General features: G+C 37.5%; 2 long non-coding RNA genes across 3 annotated transcripts in view; one reads left to right on the top strand and one right to left on the bottom strand.

Annotated features, from left to right (window-relative positions):
* LOC306642736 overlaps positions 1-2,612 on the top strand; it is a 34,036-nt gene extending 31,424 nt beyond the window's left edge. Inside the window, exon 3 of one of the 2 annotated variants that reach the window (XR_013758644.1) lies at positions 2,234-2,612. This is a non-coding gene — a long non-coding RNA (uncharacterized lncRNA). Of the gene's footprint in view, positions 1-777; positions 803-2,233 lie in introns of those variants that run through there. The other variant, XR_013758645.1, reaches the window with a different exon arrangement.
* Positions 1-17,418, bottom strand: part of LOC306642744 — an 838,964-nt gene that overhangs the window by 606,720 nt on the left and 214,826 nt on the right. The window lies entirely within an intron of this gene.

Raw genomic sequence — 17,418 nt, 5'->3', positions numbered from 1 at the left:
GACTATAGATCTGAAATAATGAGCCAAAATAGGTCACTGCTCCATTGGAGGTGTTGATCTCAGGTACTTGTCACAGGGTTGGAAAGTGATCAGGACAGCTCCTGTCCAAAATACAACAGGTCCCCAGCCCCTTCCTCTAACAAAGTCACCTCCTCTGTAAGTAGCAGGGAACAGCTGATCCTTCACTCACTCATCTTTTGAGCCACAAACATGCCAGTAATGTCCCCAGATTAGAACTGGGGCATGTAAGGATGCCCAAGGACTCTTGTGTGAGAATACTTCAGACCCCATTCAGGAATTGGGACCAATGTCGCTGAAGGGAGCCCAGATGGACAAGCCCAGGCCTTTCATGGGAACAGACACATAACAACATTGTGGCTTGGCAGTTAGGAGTTTTCTGTCTGTGCTGACAGTGGATACTCAAAAGGGTCTATTTTGGGTTATCCTCTCCTTTGAGTTCCCCTTTCTCGCCGACCAAAAGGACAGAAAGTGAAGCACGCACAACACTCTACTTGCTTGGATGGAAAAGACCTTTATTACAGGAAGAACACTCACTTACATACAGTTAACAAACCAATCAGAAACTTGTTGCCAAGGGGAAGTTAGTCTTGGAATATTATTATTGGTAGCTTAGGCATGGTCTGACAGGGATAGCCAGTGTGCTCATCTTCCTGTTTACACGAGAGACAAACTACACGCCCACTGGTGCTGTGCCAGCCGCCATGTTAGCTTGGTCTTTGTGGCATGACCCCGGGCATCGCCTGCCACACCCTTCAGTGTCCCAGAGTAACTACATCCCAGAAGAGTTATCTGACAGGGCTTTCTTTCAATTTGAAGTGTTTTCTCTGTATTGAGTACTTATTGAGTGACTGCAATGCACCTTTAAGTGCTTTGCACTTTTATATTCACTTCCATTTCAACACCAAGGTATGTGCCTGAAATCTTCATTTTCACCCCTCCAATTCTATGTATCATGGTAGGCAGAAAACCTTCTTTTGTGGGGGAGAAGGGGGAGCAGAACTGGAGAGGGAATCCAGGGGTGCTGTATCACTGAACCACATCCTCAGCCCTTTTGATTTTTGTATTTTATTTTTATGTTATTTTTATTAGGATCTCCCAAAGTTGATTGTGGTCTCTAAGTTGCTGAGGCTGGCCTACAACTCATGATCCTTCTGTCTCAACTTCCTGACTGGTTAGAATTATGGGTAAGTGCCACTATGCCCAGCTCATCTAACTAATATGACATTGTGAAATTGTGAAGTCTGTATTGAAATCAAACAGATCCATTTTGACAATTGTAGAAGACAGCGTCACTGTCTACATTCATGGTTTTGGTCACTCTCTGAAGATTTAAAAATGTGACCAAAATGGGGCTAATTGTTAAACTAAAATAAGTTTGTCCTAAACCAGTCTCTGTTTGGGTGATAATGTTTTTCCCTATGTGGCCACCGTATACGGTAAACTGTAATGTAGCTTAATAAGCAAAATGCTGTAACCTGTCTTAACTGTAGGAATTCGCTTGTAGCCAAGCAACTAAATCTCAGTCTGTCATAGCAATGCAGCTTCAGACAATCACGTGCTCTTGACTGACCTGACCTCTGGCTTTTGGTCAGACTGCAACTAATCAGATTCTTTCCAGATGGCCCTTCGTTTTCTCTGACTGTGAATGGAATGTGCAGAGGTGATGCAGTTAAACCATCTTTGGTCCCAAGTGGAACCTAGTGCTAGAACATTTTGTTCTTTCTTTTTTTTCTAACACAAGCTTTTCTAAATCAAGTTGCTCTTAGTTTTTCTACAAACAATTCCAATGTAGGAACCACTGTGAGAATCTACCTCTTTGTTCCTTGTGCATATGGGGGAATTCAGAGACTCTTTTTCTGACCATTTTTGAGCCATCTAGGAGTAGAGTGAGCTGATATTCCCAGTAACACAGAAGAGGTTGACTTGGGAATAACTGTTTTTCCACCACAGGGTCAAAAGTTAGATCACAGCTTGAGAGCCCTGTGGTTGGGAGAGAGATTGTGACAGCAAGAGTAGTACCCGGTGAGGGGGTCGAGGGGAAAACTGTGAGGACCAGCCAGGAGCCCTACAGGAGTGAGGCCCTGGAAAATGCAGGGATGCCCATGAAACATCCCCTCTGAATGCGTGTCCAGTCCAGACAGCATTCTTGTGGGCTTAGGGAAGAGCAGCACCCATCAAAGCAAGTAATATTTTCTTGCTTTTTCACTCTCAGGGTAGCTGCTGGACTTGAAGTGGTCAGAAGATATGACCACTAGACATGTGTGCCAGGAGAGGTAAATGTACCAAATGCCAATGAAGAAGTCTACCTGCTGCTTGCTGGCCCGACTCTGCAGGATATCAGTAAGACTGGCTGTTCCTGAGAGAAAATGGGTAGTTTCAATGCAGTGTCCTGTTTTGACTGTTAACCTGCGACTGTCAGTGTAATTACTGTAACCAGACTTTATTTTGTCTCTGGAGAGAACCATGGATTTTTCCTTATTTGAACATAAACAGGAAAGCCATGGGGACCCTGGATTTCATCCAAGTACTGGAGACACCAGCACCAAAGAGCTGGTGTGCATATTCAGTATGGAGAGAACAAAGTCAGTTTGAAGAACTCCATGAGTGCACCTTGTTCACAGTCAAAGCAGCAGTAACTGGGATTAGAGAAAACAGCCTTCAATACCAAAGTAAATTAGTAGAAACACACTAAATATCATGTGCAGAAGACGTGTTTGGGTAACCCTAAGATGGTGGCTGGCATTGAGCTAAGAGGTGGCGCACAATTAATGTTAACACGGCGTGATCTACCTTTGCCTGAGTAGTTAATGTCTCCTTTGTGCTAGTGGTCAACAGATATTCCTCATTCTTTCTTGTTTGGTACTGAGAGGTGTGCCTCAGTTGTGCTAATCCTAAGCTGATTGACTGCTTTAGGTATATAAGACACACCTATAGGAAGCACCAGGGATAACCGGATAAGGAGGATAAGTAGCACCTCTGAATGATGGCAGAACACAGAAGACAGATTGCAGATCACAGAAGAAGCACCTCTGATAGCATGCACCTTTAGTTTGCAGGATGCAGAACTTTAAGACGATATAGATCTCTGAAAGTGTAGTCTCTCTCTCTTAAGCAAAGACTCTCTCTTGGGCAAAGCCTCTCTCTCTCTCCTCTCAAAGCCTTTGTTCCTCTATAAGCTAGGGAACAAGCAAGTAAGCAAGAAAGCAGCACACTAAAGAGAAAGATAGTAGAAGTAGCTCAGTTTCCAGTCCACCTCTGATAAATACCCGCGCAATTGTTGCTGCAGGCGGTAACAAATTGCTGGGGGCAGCAACAATCATGTTCAAAAAAGTGAACTTTAAAATTACTTTAAAGAATATTCATTTGTTTCTCAGAACTCTTAGTCCCTAGTATGTATTAAACATTAATTTTTGTGCTAGAAAATTAATAGGTTGATTCTAGAAACAATATATCACAATTGTTTGTACTTTTATTTAGGAAGTAAAAATTAAATTGGAAGTCATGCAGTAAAAATAAAAACAATGATAATATCAAAATCATCCTCTAACTGGTAATAATAATGAAATAAAAATTTAAAAAAATGATAATATCAAAATTATCCAATAGGGAGTATGCATTGTTCGAATATTGTAACTTATTTCCTCTTCACTACAACATTATTAACATTCATTCTCATTTTAGGAAGTGAAGTTTGGAGATACAGAGTGGCTTGCCAAAGTCATATACTTGGAATATGGGAAGTTTTTCTCACTCCAGGGACTGCAATGTACAAAATAAGTTCATACACCTCTTGAAGTTTTTCTTGATGTTGGACATAGGTATGTAAAGTGTTTCTACCAACAGATGATGGCAGGAATATAAAAGGGTGGTGGGATGGTCTTGCTTGCAAAGTTTCAGGAGGATTCCTGAGCTGATAGATGTCTGTCTGGTCAAGTGGTTATTGGCAAGAAATGGTAGAGATTGTGACAACATCATGGAGCAGCAATTTCAAGTACTGGCCAAAACGGGGAAGGAAGAGATGCAGACATAATGAGATTGAATGAGGGTGACAAAGCTAATGCACAAAAATGTTCAGGACTGCAGGGCTGTGCCAACCATGTTTCCTAAAGGAGGGCTTAGCATTTTCTAATCCCCATTCACTGTGGCTGGCACAGCATTATTTGAGACCTTTCTGGATGTTAATTTCCCCTGTGTGGTTTGCATAACTGTGGTACCATGGGTGTGAGAAGCATGGACAACATGTTTATGGAGAGATGGGTTGTTCTGGGTATGACAACTCAGCCCAGGGAGGGACACCCTAGCAAATTGAGTAATCACAGAGACCTACACCTCTTTGGAAAATACAGCAATCCACATTGGCCCCAGAAATAATCACAGCAATTGATTATGTTACAAGAATGTTTATGCATGTGACCAACCTTAGGGAACATGGGGGAAGCCATTGGGACTGTCTGGAGCAGAATGTGTCATACTGTTAATGTGGTGAGAAGGACAAAAACTGTAACTGTGTCTGGTGAAACTTGGAGGAATTTCTTCCTGTGGGAGTTCTTCAGAAGTTCAAGTGCTTGGGAATGTCAACAGCATTGTAGTCTATGAAGGGGAATTGTTCTTAGAGATAACATTGTAGAAAGCCTCCCTGTTTTTGTTCTTTTTGGAAAAGTTATTTGCAAAATAACTTTTCCCCTTGGAGTATGAAGATGGTATCACATATTTTACTACTCCACAATGTATTCTGGAGTGTCTGTTTTCAGTAAAGTGAGTTTGAAATCTGTTTAAATACAAGTCCATTTCAAAACCAGATTTGCAATAGGTTCTAATGTCACTTAGAGAGTCGTTCATCTGTGGATTTAAAATGTCACTTCAAGCAGGTCAGAGTGATACAAACCTGTAATCCCAGCTACTTAGGAGTCTGAGGGAGGATGATTGCAAGTTGGAAGCCAGCCTCAGCAACTCAGCAAGACTTGTTGCAAAATGAAATAAAGAAGGGTCTTGGGGTGTAGCTCAGTGGTAGAGCACTTGCTTGTACTAGGCCCTGCATCCAATCTCTAGTACTGTGAAACAAAACAGTACAAATTACTTCATTTGCAACAAAATGCTTTGATGTGAAAATTTTTAAAAACAAAGGAGATGTGTTTTTGTTTTTTCTTCAATGTCTTACTTTATGGTTATCTCTTACTTGGTATGTATAAAAATGCTGAAATGTTTATAAGATTTAGAGTAGGGGAATATTATTAAAATAAAATACAGGTGGCCATAACATCTGTAATGTAAATAGTTTTGTAATGGATTGAACCTCATGGATTACTTCTTCTGGATAAAGCTCTGGCTTTCTGCCATGAAAACTGGACACACAAATCATCAAGGTGGCATGTGACAGATGCATGAGCAGTGATTGATGGGAATGTTGCTTAAATGCAAACTGTTCATTGCATTTTTTACGCTTATTGAACTATGAATTGCTTCTAGGGACAATATATTCAGCATGCCATAGTAATGAACTATTTGTTATGAACATTTTTCTGATTTTAGACTTTATAACTACCTCTAATGATTGAGGAGTAATCACTTAATTTATCCTTTAAAAAATGAATTTGAAAAGGATACACTATTCTCAATAAAGCATTTTCTGTATAGGACCTTTCTTAATTTGTTTACTGTTGCATTGATGACCTGAACTTACCCTGTGTAAATTCCACTGTAAACAATCATATAGTCTAAGAGAGAGTATTAGAAGACATCCATAATAATATTGCTTCTGTTTTTGGTTTGATGACATTATAAGGGAGTACAGTAGAAAAATTAATAGGTATAAATTTGTAACTATGTTGAAGTGACTTCTTTTGTGGTCAAAGTTTACATGCATAGTTTTATTGTTTGTTCTATTTAGTTATACATGACAGTACAATGCATTTTGATTCATTGTAAATGAATGGAGTAGAACTTTTCATTTCTCTGGTATATGATGTATAGTCACACCATGGTGTAATCATACATGTACATAGGTTAATGATGTTTGTCTCATTCCACCATGTTTCCTTTCCCCTGCCCCATCCCTTCCCCTCATTTCCCTTTACACATCCAAATTTCCTCCTTTCGTCCCTTACCTCTCTGTACCCCATTATATATTTCCATTCACTTAACAGAGAAAATATTTGATCTTTGGTTTTTTGGGACTGGTTTATCTCACTTAGCATGATATTCTCCAACTCCATCAATTTACCTGCAAATTCCATACTTTCATTCTTCTTTATGACTGAGTAATATTCCATTGTGTTTATATACTACAGTTTCTTTATGCATTCATCTATTGAAGGGTATCTAGGTTGGTTCCACAATCTAGCTATTGTTGAATTGAGTTGCTATAAACATCGATGTGGCTGCACGATTGTAGTATGTAATATATTTTAAGCCTTTTGGTTATAGGTTTAGGTGTGGGATAACTGGGTCAAATGATGGTTTCATTCCATGTTTTCTAAGAAAACTCCATAATGCTTTCCAGAATGGCTGCACCAATTTGTAATCCCACCTCCAATGCATGAGTATACCTTATTTCCCACATCCTTTCCAATATCTATTGTTGCTTGTATTTTGGATGATAGCCATCCTAATTAGAGTGAGATGAAATCTTAGGGTAGTTTTAATTTGTATTTTCTAATTACTAGAGATGTTGAACATTTTTTCATATATTTGTTGATCAATTGTGTATCTTCTTCTGTGAAATGTCTTCTCAGTTCCTTAGCTCATTTATTAATTGGGTTATTTGTATTTTTGCTGTTAAATTTTTTGAGTTTTTATAATTTTGGAGATTAGAGCTCGATCCAAAGTGCATGTGTTAAAGATTTTATCTCATTCTGTAGGGTCTCTTTTACATTTTTGGTTGTTTCCTTTGCTGAGAAAAAGCTTTTTAGATTGAATCTATCCCATTTATTGATTCCTGCTTTAATTTCTTATGCTTTGGGATTCTTGTTAAGGAAGTCTGGTCCTAAGCAGACATGATGAAGATTTGGGCCTACTTTTTCTTTTATTAGGTGCAGGGTCTCTGTTCTAATTCCTAGGTCTTTGATCCCTTTTGAGTTCAGTGCAGGGTGAGAGATAGGGGTTTAATTTCATTTTATTGCATATACTTTTACAGTTTTCCCAGCACCATTTGTTGAAGAGGCTATTTATTTCTCCATTGTATGTTTTTGGCACCTTTGTTTAGTATGAGATAATTTATGTGGGTTTGTCTCTATGTTTTCTATTTTGTACCATTGGTCTGCTTGCCTATTTTGGTGCCAATACCATGCTGTTTTTATTATTATTGCTCTATAGTATAGTTTAATATGGTATTGTGTTACCTCCTGCTTCATTCTTCCTGCTAAGGATTTCCTTGGCTATTCTGGGTCTCTTATTATTCCAACTGAATTCATAATTGCATTCTCTTTATCATGAAGTACATCATTGGGATTTTAATTGGAATTGCATTGAATCTGTATAGTGACATTGTTAGTATCACTGTTTTAACAGTATTAATTCTGTCTGTCCAAGAACATGGGAGATCTTTCCCTCTTGTAAGGTTTTATTTTATTTCTTTCTTTAGTGTTCTGTAGTTTTCATTGTAGAGGGCTTTCATTTCTTTTGTTAGATCGATTCTCAAGTTTTTTTTTTTTTTTTTTTTTTTTTGAGGCTGTTATGAATGGAGTAGTTTTCCTAATTTCTCTTTCAGAGGATTCATCACTTATGAATAGAAATGCATTAGATTTATTAATGTTGATCTTATATCCTGCTACTCTCCTGAATTCATTTATTTGTTCCAGAAGCTTTCTGGTGGAATTTTTTAGATCCTCTAAATATAGAATCATGTCATTGACAAATACTGATAGTTTGAGTTCTTCTTTTGCTATTCATATCCCTTTGATTTCTTTGGCTTGTCTAATTGCTCTGGCTAGAGTTTCCAGTATGATCTTGAACAGAAGTGGTGAAAGAGGGCATCCCTGCCTTGTTCCAGTTTTTAGAGGGAATGCTCTCAGATTTTCTCTATTTAGAATGATGTTGGCCATGGGTTTAGCATAGATAGCCTTTACAATGTTGAGGCATGTTCCTACTATCCCTGTTTTTTCCTAGTGTTTTGAGCATGAAAGAGTGCTGTATTTTATCAAATGCTTTTTCTGCATCTATTGAAATAATCATGTTTCTTTAATCTGTTATTATGGTGAATTACATTTAGTGATTTCTGGATGTTGAACTAACCTTGCATCCCTGGGATGAAACCCACTTGATGTGGTGTAATACCTTTTTAATGTGTTTTTCGTATGTGAAATCCTGCTTGTTCATTCTTGTTCTGATCTCCTGAGCTTTTGGAGTACTAACTTGGAAATCATTGCTTTTACCATCATCTTGAAGTGTTTTCCTATTTTATCTCTAGTAGTTCTAAAGGATCCTGTCTCAAATTAAGGTCTTTTTAATCTTGAGTTGATTTTTGTACAGTGAGAGATAGGGATCTAGTTTCAATGTTCTCCATTGGAATATCCAGTTTTTCCAGCACCATTTATTGAAGATGGCTGTTGTTTTTCCAATACTTTGGCACCTTTGTTGATAGTCAGTTGCAGTGAGTATTTATTTTGGGTTCTCTGTTCTATTCTATTAGTCTACCTGCCTCTCTTTATGACAATATTATGCTGTTTTTATAACTGTGGGTCTCAGGTATAATTTGAAATCAGGTATTGTGGTGGTCCTAGCATTGTTCTTTTTTTGCGAAAATTGCTTTAGCTCTTCTGGGTCATTTTTCTTATTCACTTTGTCTTCCCTAATTTCTCTTGCTAATATTTCTGGTATTATGTTGATAAGCGTGGTGAGAGTGGGGATGTTTGTCTTGTTCCTGATCTTATAAGAATTGCTATCAGCTTTTCTCAGTTTAGTATGATGTATAGCCGTCACTATGTTGAAACATGGTTCTATTATATGTAATTTATTCATACTTTCCATCATAAAGAGATGCTGTTTTTTATGGGGGGACAGTAGGGTACTGGGGATTGAATTCAGGGGCACTGGACCAGTGAGCCACATCCCCAGGCCTATTTTGTATTTTATTTGAGACAAAGTTTCACTGAATTGCTTAGTGCCTTGCTTTTGCTGAAGCTGGTTTAAACTCTGCGTCCTCTTGCCTCAGCCTCCCAAGATGCTGGAATTACAGGCGTATACCACAATTCCTGGCCAAGATGCTGATTTTTTATCAAAGGATTTTTTGCATCTATTGTGATAATCATGGGATTTTTATCTTTGATTTTATTTATATGCTTATTAGATTTATTCATTTGTATTTGTTGAACCATTCTTGTATAGTTGGAGTACAACAGACTTGATCATGACATTTTATCTTTTGTGTTTATTACATTTATTGATTTATGTTTTTTGAACCATTCTTGCATCCTTGGAAGGAAACAAACTTGGTCATTGAATATCATCCCTTTAATTGCCACTAAATTAAATCTGAAAGCATTTTGTCAAAGATTTTTATACATATGTTTATCAGAGATATTGATCTATGCCTCTTTATCTGTTGTGCCCTTTACAGGTTTTGTTAGCAGAGTGATACCATTCTCATAGAATAAGTTTGAAAGCTTGTTTTTCCTGTTTCACGAATTAGTTTGAGCAGCATTGGTGTTACTTCTTTAAAAATTTGGTAAAATTCGTTAATGATTCCATGTGGTCCTGGGATTATGCTGCTTCTTCTTTGTTTTTTTAATCAGAAGACTTTTTATTACTGCTTCAATCTCAATACTTGTCATTGATCTATTAAGGTATTTTGTATCCTCTTGGTTCAATTTTAGTAAGTCATATGTATCCAGAAACTTTTCCATTTCTTCTAGATTTTCTAATTTATTTAGCATAGAATGTTTATATTTACCCTAATGACCCTTTGAATTTCACAGTATCTGTCTTCTTTTTTAAGTCTAATTTTGTTTATTTGGGTCTTCTCTCTTTTTCTTTTTGTCAGTTTAGCTAAGGATTTGTCAATATTATTATTTGGAAAAAACCAACTGTTTTATGGATGTATTGTATTCTTTATTTTATTTCACTTTCTATGATTTTTTTTATTTTTTATTTTGATTCATTGTACATAAATAGAGCACAACTGTTGTTTCTATTTTTGTATATGAAATAGAGTAGCACCATTTGTGTAATCATACATGTACATGAGGTAATGTTTTCTCATTGTTATTTTTCCTTCCCCCACCCCCACCCACCCTCTTTTTTTACAGTCCATCCTTCCTCCATTTTTGCCTCCCTCCCACCCCCCCCATTATGTATCATCATCCACTTATAAGAGAAATCATTTGGCCTTTCATTTTTTGGGATTGGCTTATCTCACTTAGCATGATATTCTCCAACTCCATCCTTTTACTGGCAAATGCCATAATTTTATTCTTCTTTATGACTGAGTAATATTCCATTGTGTATATATACCAGATTTTCTTTATCCATTAATCAAATGAAGGGTATCTAGGTTGGTTCCACAGTCTACCTATTGTTAATTCAGTAGCTGTCAACATTGATGTGGCTGCATCACTGCAATGTGCTGATTTTAAGTCTTTTGGGTATAGGCCAAGGAGTGGGATAGCAGGGTCAAATTGTGGTTCCATTCCAAGTTTTCTAAGGAATCTCCACACGGCTTTCCAGAGTGGGTGTACTAATTTGCAACCCCATCAGCAAAATATGAGTGTACCAACACCTATTGTTGCTTGTATTCTTGATAAGAGACATTCTAATTGGGGTAAGAAGGAATCTTAAGAAAGTTTTGATTTGCATTTCTCTTATTACTAGAGATGTTGAGCATTTTTTCATATATCTGTTGATTCCATGTAGATCTTCTTCTGTGAAGTGTCTGCCATTTCCTTGGTGTATTTATTGATTGGGTTTCTATTCTTGGTGTAAAGTTTTTTGTGTTCTTCATAGATTCTGGAGATTAGGGCTCTATTCGAAATATGTGTGGCAAATATTTTCTCCCACTCTGTAGGCTCTCTTCTCACATTGTTGATTCTTTGCTGAGAAAACCCTTTTTATTTTTAATCTACCCAATTATTGATTCCTGCTTTATTTCTTGTCCTTTGGGAGTCATGTAAAGGAAGTCTGGTCCAAAGCCAACATGATGCAGATTTGGACCTACTGTTTCTTCTATAAGGTGCAGGGTCTCTGGTCTGATTCTGAGAGCCTTGACCTCCTTTGAGTTGAGTTTTGTGCAGGGTGAGAAACAGGGGTTAATTTCATTTTGCTGCTAATGGATTTCCAGTTTTCCCAGAAACATTTGTTGAAGAGGCTATCTTTTCTCCATTGCATGTTTTTGGCACCTTTGTGTAGTATGAGAAAACTGTATTTATGTGGGTTTGTCTCTGTGTCCTCTATTCTGTACCACTGATTTGCCTGTCTAATTTGGTGCCAATACCATGCCATTTTTATTACTGTTGCTCTGTAGTATTGTTGAAGGTCTGGTATTGTGATACCACCTGCTTCACTCTTCCCACTAAGGAATTCTTTAGGTATTCTGGATCTCTTATTCTTCCAGATGAATTTTATGATTGCTTGTTCTATTTCTATGAGGTACATCTTTGGGATTTTAATTGGAATTGCATTGAATTTGTATAGCAATTTTGGTAGTATGGCCATTTTGACAATATTAATTCTGCCTATCCAAGAACATGGGAGATCTTTCCATCTTCTAAGGTTTTCTTTAATTTCTTTCTTTAGTGTTCTGTAGTTCTCATTGTAGAGGTCTTTCACCTCTTTTGTTAGATTGATTCCCAAGTACTTTATTTTTTTTTTTTTTTTGAGGCTAATGTGAATGGGGTAGTTTTCCTAATTTCTCTTCCAGAGGATTCATCACTTATGAATAAAAATACTGTAGATTTATGAGCATTGATTTTGTATCCTGCTATTTTACTGAATTCATTTATGAGTTCTAGAAGTTTTCTGGTGGAATTATTCAGCTCCTCTAAATATTGAATCATGTTATCAGCAAATAGGGATAGTTTGAGTTCTTCTTTTCCTCTTTGTATCCCTTTAAATTCTTTGGTTTGTCTAATTGCTCTGTCTAGAGTTTCAAGGAGAGTTCAGTGGTTAAAGAGGGCATCCCTGCCTTGTTCCAGTTTTTAGGGGTAATGTTTCAGTTTTTCTCCATTTAGAATCATGTTGGCTGTGGGCTTAGCATAGATAACCTTTACAATGTTGAGGAACATTCCTACTTTCCGTATTTTTTCTAGTGTTTTGAGCACGAAGGGGTGCTGTATTTTATCAAGTACTTTTTCTGCATCTGTTGAAATAATCATGTGATTCTTAACTTTAAGTCTTTTGATGTAGTGAATTACATTGATTGATTTTCAGCTGTTGAACCAACCTTGAATTTTGGGGATAAAACCTACTTGATCCTCTTGCACTATTTTTTTAATATTTGTATGTGATTTGCTAAAATTGTTAAGAATTTTTTCATATCTGTTCATTAAGGATATTGGTCCAAAATATTCTTTCCTTGATGTGTCTTCGTCTGGTTCTGTTATCAGGGTTGTATTATTCTTTTAGTGTCTAAATTTATTTAATTTTTTCTGATCTTTACTATTTTTTTCCTTCCAAGAATTTTGGATTTGGTTAGTTCCTGGCTTTGTAAGTCATTATGATGAATCATGATATTATTTATTTGAATTCTTTTTGTTTACCTAGGCATTTATTGCTACAAACTTTCCTCTCAGCACCGCTTTCCCTGTTATAGTATGTTGTGGTTCCATTTCTTTGAAATTTTAAGCTGGGCACAGTGGCACATGCCTGTAATGCCAGTGGCTCAGGAGGCTGAAACTGAGGATCACATATTCAAAGCCAGCCTCAGCAAAAGCATGGCCCTAAGATACTCCATGAGATCCTTCTCAGAAAAATACAGAATAGGGTTGGGGGTTTGACTCAGTGGTCCAGTGTCCCTCAGTTCAATCCTCGGTACCAAAAAAAAAAGACAGTAACAAATTTTAATATTTTCCCTCTAATTTTATACATGATCTAGAAGAAAGTAGTATGTCCACTGTTCATTTAGTAGTGTGTTGCTCAGGTTTCATGTGTTTGTAAAATTTCTGCAGTTATTTCTAGCTTCTTTTCATTGTGATCAGATTAAATACAAGATATCATTTCATTTTAAAAAAATTGTTAGTGGTTGGGTTGTGGCTTAGTTGTGGAGTGCTTGCCTAGTATGTGTGAGACACTCTGTTCAATACTCAGCACCACATAAAAAAGTAGATAAAAGTATTTTGTCTACCTACAAATAATAAAATATATTTAAATTTAAAAAATTGTTATGAATTGATCAATTGCCTAATATATGGTCTATTGTGGAAAATATTTTTTGTGCTGAAGAAATAATATGTATTTTCAATTGTTGGATGTAATACTTTGTACATGTTTGGCCATTTGATCTGTAGTACAGTGAACATCTGATGTTTCTTTGTTGATTTTTTTGGGAGTGTCTGGATGATGTATTTCTTGTGGCCTATCTCTCCATTTATCTCTAATCATGTTTGTTTTTTAAAATTGGGTGCTTCAGGCTTATTGCTTGTGCATTTTTAAAAATTGTATCTTTGTGATGGATTTTTCCCTTGATCAATATATAGCGACCTTCTTTATCCTTCTGATTTTCTTTTAAAGTCTGTTTTACAATTATATCTACTCCTTTTTGCTTTTGGATTCCTTTGCTTGGAACATAACTTCTGATCTATTTGCTTTCAGTGTGTGTATATCTCTGCACAAGAATTAAGTTTCTTGGGGCCGCTCTTGTTGGATCTTATTTTTTAATCCATTTAGCCAATCTGCCTCTTTCATATGGAAAATTAAAAACATTTACATACAGGGTGATTCTTGAAAGGTGTGTTGTTATTCGTGTAATCTTGCTCTTTTTACTTGTAGTGGTTTGAAATATTCCATGTTCTTTTCTTTCTGTTTTATTCATCTTAGAATTTTCATGGTTTACTATATTGACAATTATGATCCTTTACTCTTTCTCATTTGCACGTTTACTCCACTAGTGAGATTTACTTTTTCCACATTTACCGATGATTTGATCTTTCTTCGTCTTCTGGATGAACTATTCCCTTTTGCATTATTTTGGCTTTTCATCACTGTGACAAAATACCTGAGAAAAATAAAGAAAGATTTATTTTGCCTCATGATTATAAAGCTTTCCTTTGTGATTGGCCAGCTCCATTACTTTGTGCCTAAGGTGAGGCAGAGCATCATGGGAGATGGACTTGGCAGAGGAAATTTGCTTACCTCCTGTGATCTGGGAAGCAGAGAAAGGGACAAAAAGGGACTGGTGACAAGATATAGTTCCCAAGGTAGCGCCCCCTAGGACCCACTCCCTTCAAACTAGATCCCATTTCCTACAGTTTCTATCACCTCTGAGTAATACACTCATATTATGAAGCCATCAGTGGATTAATCCACTTAGGATATCAGAGTCCTCACCATTTAATCATTTCCCAAAAACCCCACCTCTGAATAATACTGTATTGGGGATCAAGCTGTCAGAGTATGAGCCTTTCTGGGACATGCTAGATCTAAACCTTAACAAGTGTGTTCAGTGATGCTGATCAGGTGGTTATGCATTCCCTTAATTTATTCTCATCCAAGGCCTTTATCTGTCCTCCTTTTCTTGAAGACTAACACTGCTGGGGATAACAGACTTCTTTGAAACTCCACTCCTTTACCCAGACTACTTTCTTCTTTTTAAAGGTCACCAGTCAGAATGGACTATAGTCAGTCATAAGGACCTCATTTTACCTTAATTATTTCCTTTTTCAAAATACTTTTTTATTTGTAGGTGGGCACGATACCTTTATTTTACTTATTTATTTATTTTTTTGTGATGCTGAGGATTGAACAGAGTGCCTCACTCATGCCAGGCAGGTTCTCTACCACTGAGTCACAACCCCAGTCCCTTTAATTAATTCTTTAAAGACCAAAATACCAAATAAAGTCACATTCTTGAGTAATGGTAGTTGAGACCACATATGAATTTTGGGGCACATAACTCAACCTAATAGGAAGGCATGGAGAGTTTGGTTGTCTCTGGTGAGCAGCAGGAACCTCAGGGTCAACACAGTATTTGTAACAGGGGTGCTCATGGGGCCTGTGGATGAGGGTGGAGTGGCATGGCTGGAGAATTTCTGCTTTTATTTCTCCAGAAAGTGACAAGTTACCTCATGCATGAATCAGTAAACAGCCCAAGGACAACCAGGGTCTCTGAGACTTGTCAAGTGTTTGAGTGCTTGATAAAAATGAATGGTGTTGTGTACATTATTAGTAGTCATATGTAGTGTATAAATTCAGAATCCAAAGTGGTTGTGCAAAATATTATGAATTATGAATGCATGTGATATAACCTAGAAAACAGAACTAGTGTGATGACCCTCCTTGAAGGTATAACCTGATTTAATTCATCCATGGGGCCAATCTGATGTTTATAGTGCTATTGTGAGAGTTATCAATACTTTATGTGATCAGCTTTGAGACATTCCTAGAAGGTAAAACACACATTGCTTCCAATATCTCTACATTAGGCCAGCCCACCAACATCAGTTATCCCAAAAGGTTGTGGTGAAGCCTCAGTGGGTCTTGTCAACACTGTTGCATAAAATTGGTCCATTTTGCATTTTCCTACCAATGGTCAAGACAGAAGCCAAGGTCAATGTGGGTCCAGGTCTGGGGGAATGAAAGCAGCAATAATGATGTGATCCTTTTGTCTTAGGTAAAATGGGTCTTCTTAAAAGTTCTGTCCTCAGTTCTGAGACTGTGACTTTCTTAAATTTTTCATTTAAATAAACTTCTTTTAAGAAATTGAAGTCATAAAATCAGTTTGAAGTTTTTTTTTTTTTTTGTAATTGTGAACAAATGGGGTACATCCTGTTTCTCTGTACATGAAGTAGAGGCATACCATTTGTGTAATCATACATTTGCCTAGGGTAATGGTGTTTGATTCATTCTGTTATTTTTCCTTCCCCCATCCCTCTTTTCCCTCTATACATTCGCTCCTTCATCCATTATTGCCTCCCTCCCACCCCCCATTTTGTATCATTCTGCTTATTAACGATATGATTCATCCTTTGGTTTTTTGAGATTGGCTTATCTCACTTAGCATGATATTTTCCAATTTCATCCATTTGCCTGAATTTTTTTAACTTTCTGCTTCATTTTAAATATTTTTACTTATTTACTTGGCCAAGACAAAACAAAGAAAATACATCACACCTTGATTTTGGAATATCAAGTGTTTTGTTTATTTAGAGGCTCCATAAAAGTACAATTTGAAGATTGTTCCTATAAAGCAGTATCTCCTGGGCAGCTCCAGGAACTGGACAGTACAGGCAGGTGGCATGAGGGAGAAAGTGTTGGAACCTGTGTGTGCATATCAAGCAGAAGGGGCATCCTTGTCTTCCTCATTGTTAGTGAGCAGGTGGTAGAGATACCTCCCTGGCCGTTGGCAATCCAGGTCCCTGTGGATCCTGGGGTTCACAATTAGAGGAGCATCCTTCATGCAGAAGGTCTGAAGGGACATTCTCTGTCAGGGTTTCCCTCTAAGCAGAGGGGTGATTACCCCAGCTGTGGGTGCCCCTCAACAGTGGAGGAACATTGTCTAGTTATAATTGAACAACCCATAATGGTCTAGTGATTAGTAAGGTTCCTGACAAGAACCTACAGACTGTGATGGGAACCAGCAGGACCTTGAGAGAATCCTGCTCCATGTAGGGGGACTTCATCTGCTAATTGACTAGTAAAACTAATGGTAAACTATTGACAACTGCAGCAAATGAGGCATTGCTGAGAAGACCTTGGCAACACATTTATTATCATGCCAGTAGCAAGGAACTTGCCTGAGGGTCATAGTAGAGCCATTAGGAACAGAGGCTTGTATTTGAATTAAATGTGAGAAGTCCCTTTTGTACACTGTGCTGTGGTTTATATAATTTAGAGTTAAACTTCTTTATCTGCATTCCTCATCCATGAATTCAACTAACCTCAAATCAAGAATATTGAGAAACAATAATGTGTCTATATTGAACACATACAAAATTTTTCCCCTTGCTATTATTCTCTAAACAGTACTGTGTAGTAACTACTTACCTGGCACACAGCCTATGGATAACATGAGGGGGCAGGGCACAAGGCCCTACAGAGGAGCTGCAGTTCCACACACTGGGAATATTCCTCCTGTGCAGTGTGACTGTGACCCTTGGGCTAGGGAGCAACCTGATTTGGGGTCTCTTGAGGCAATGAACTGAGACTAAATTCTGACATGCTTGAAGTTTCCCTATCTCTGTCAGGTGGGGTGCTCCAGGTTGCAGTGAATATACCTGGGAGAGGGGGTTCTGACTGGCACAGCTGTAACTGATT

The sequence above is a fragment of the Sciurus vulgaris genome (genome assembly GCF_902686455.1).
Source record: "Sciurus vulgaris genome assembly, chromosome: 13".
Classification (NCBI taxonomy): domain Eukaryota; kingdom Metazoa; phylum Chordata; class Mammalia; order Rodentia; family Sciuridae; genus Sciurus; species Sciurus vulgaris.
This window is presented reverse-complemented; position numbering and strand designations above follow the sequence as displayed.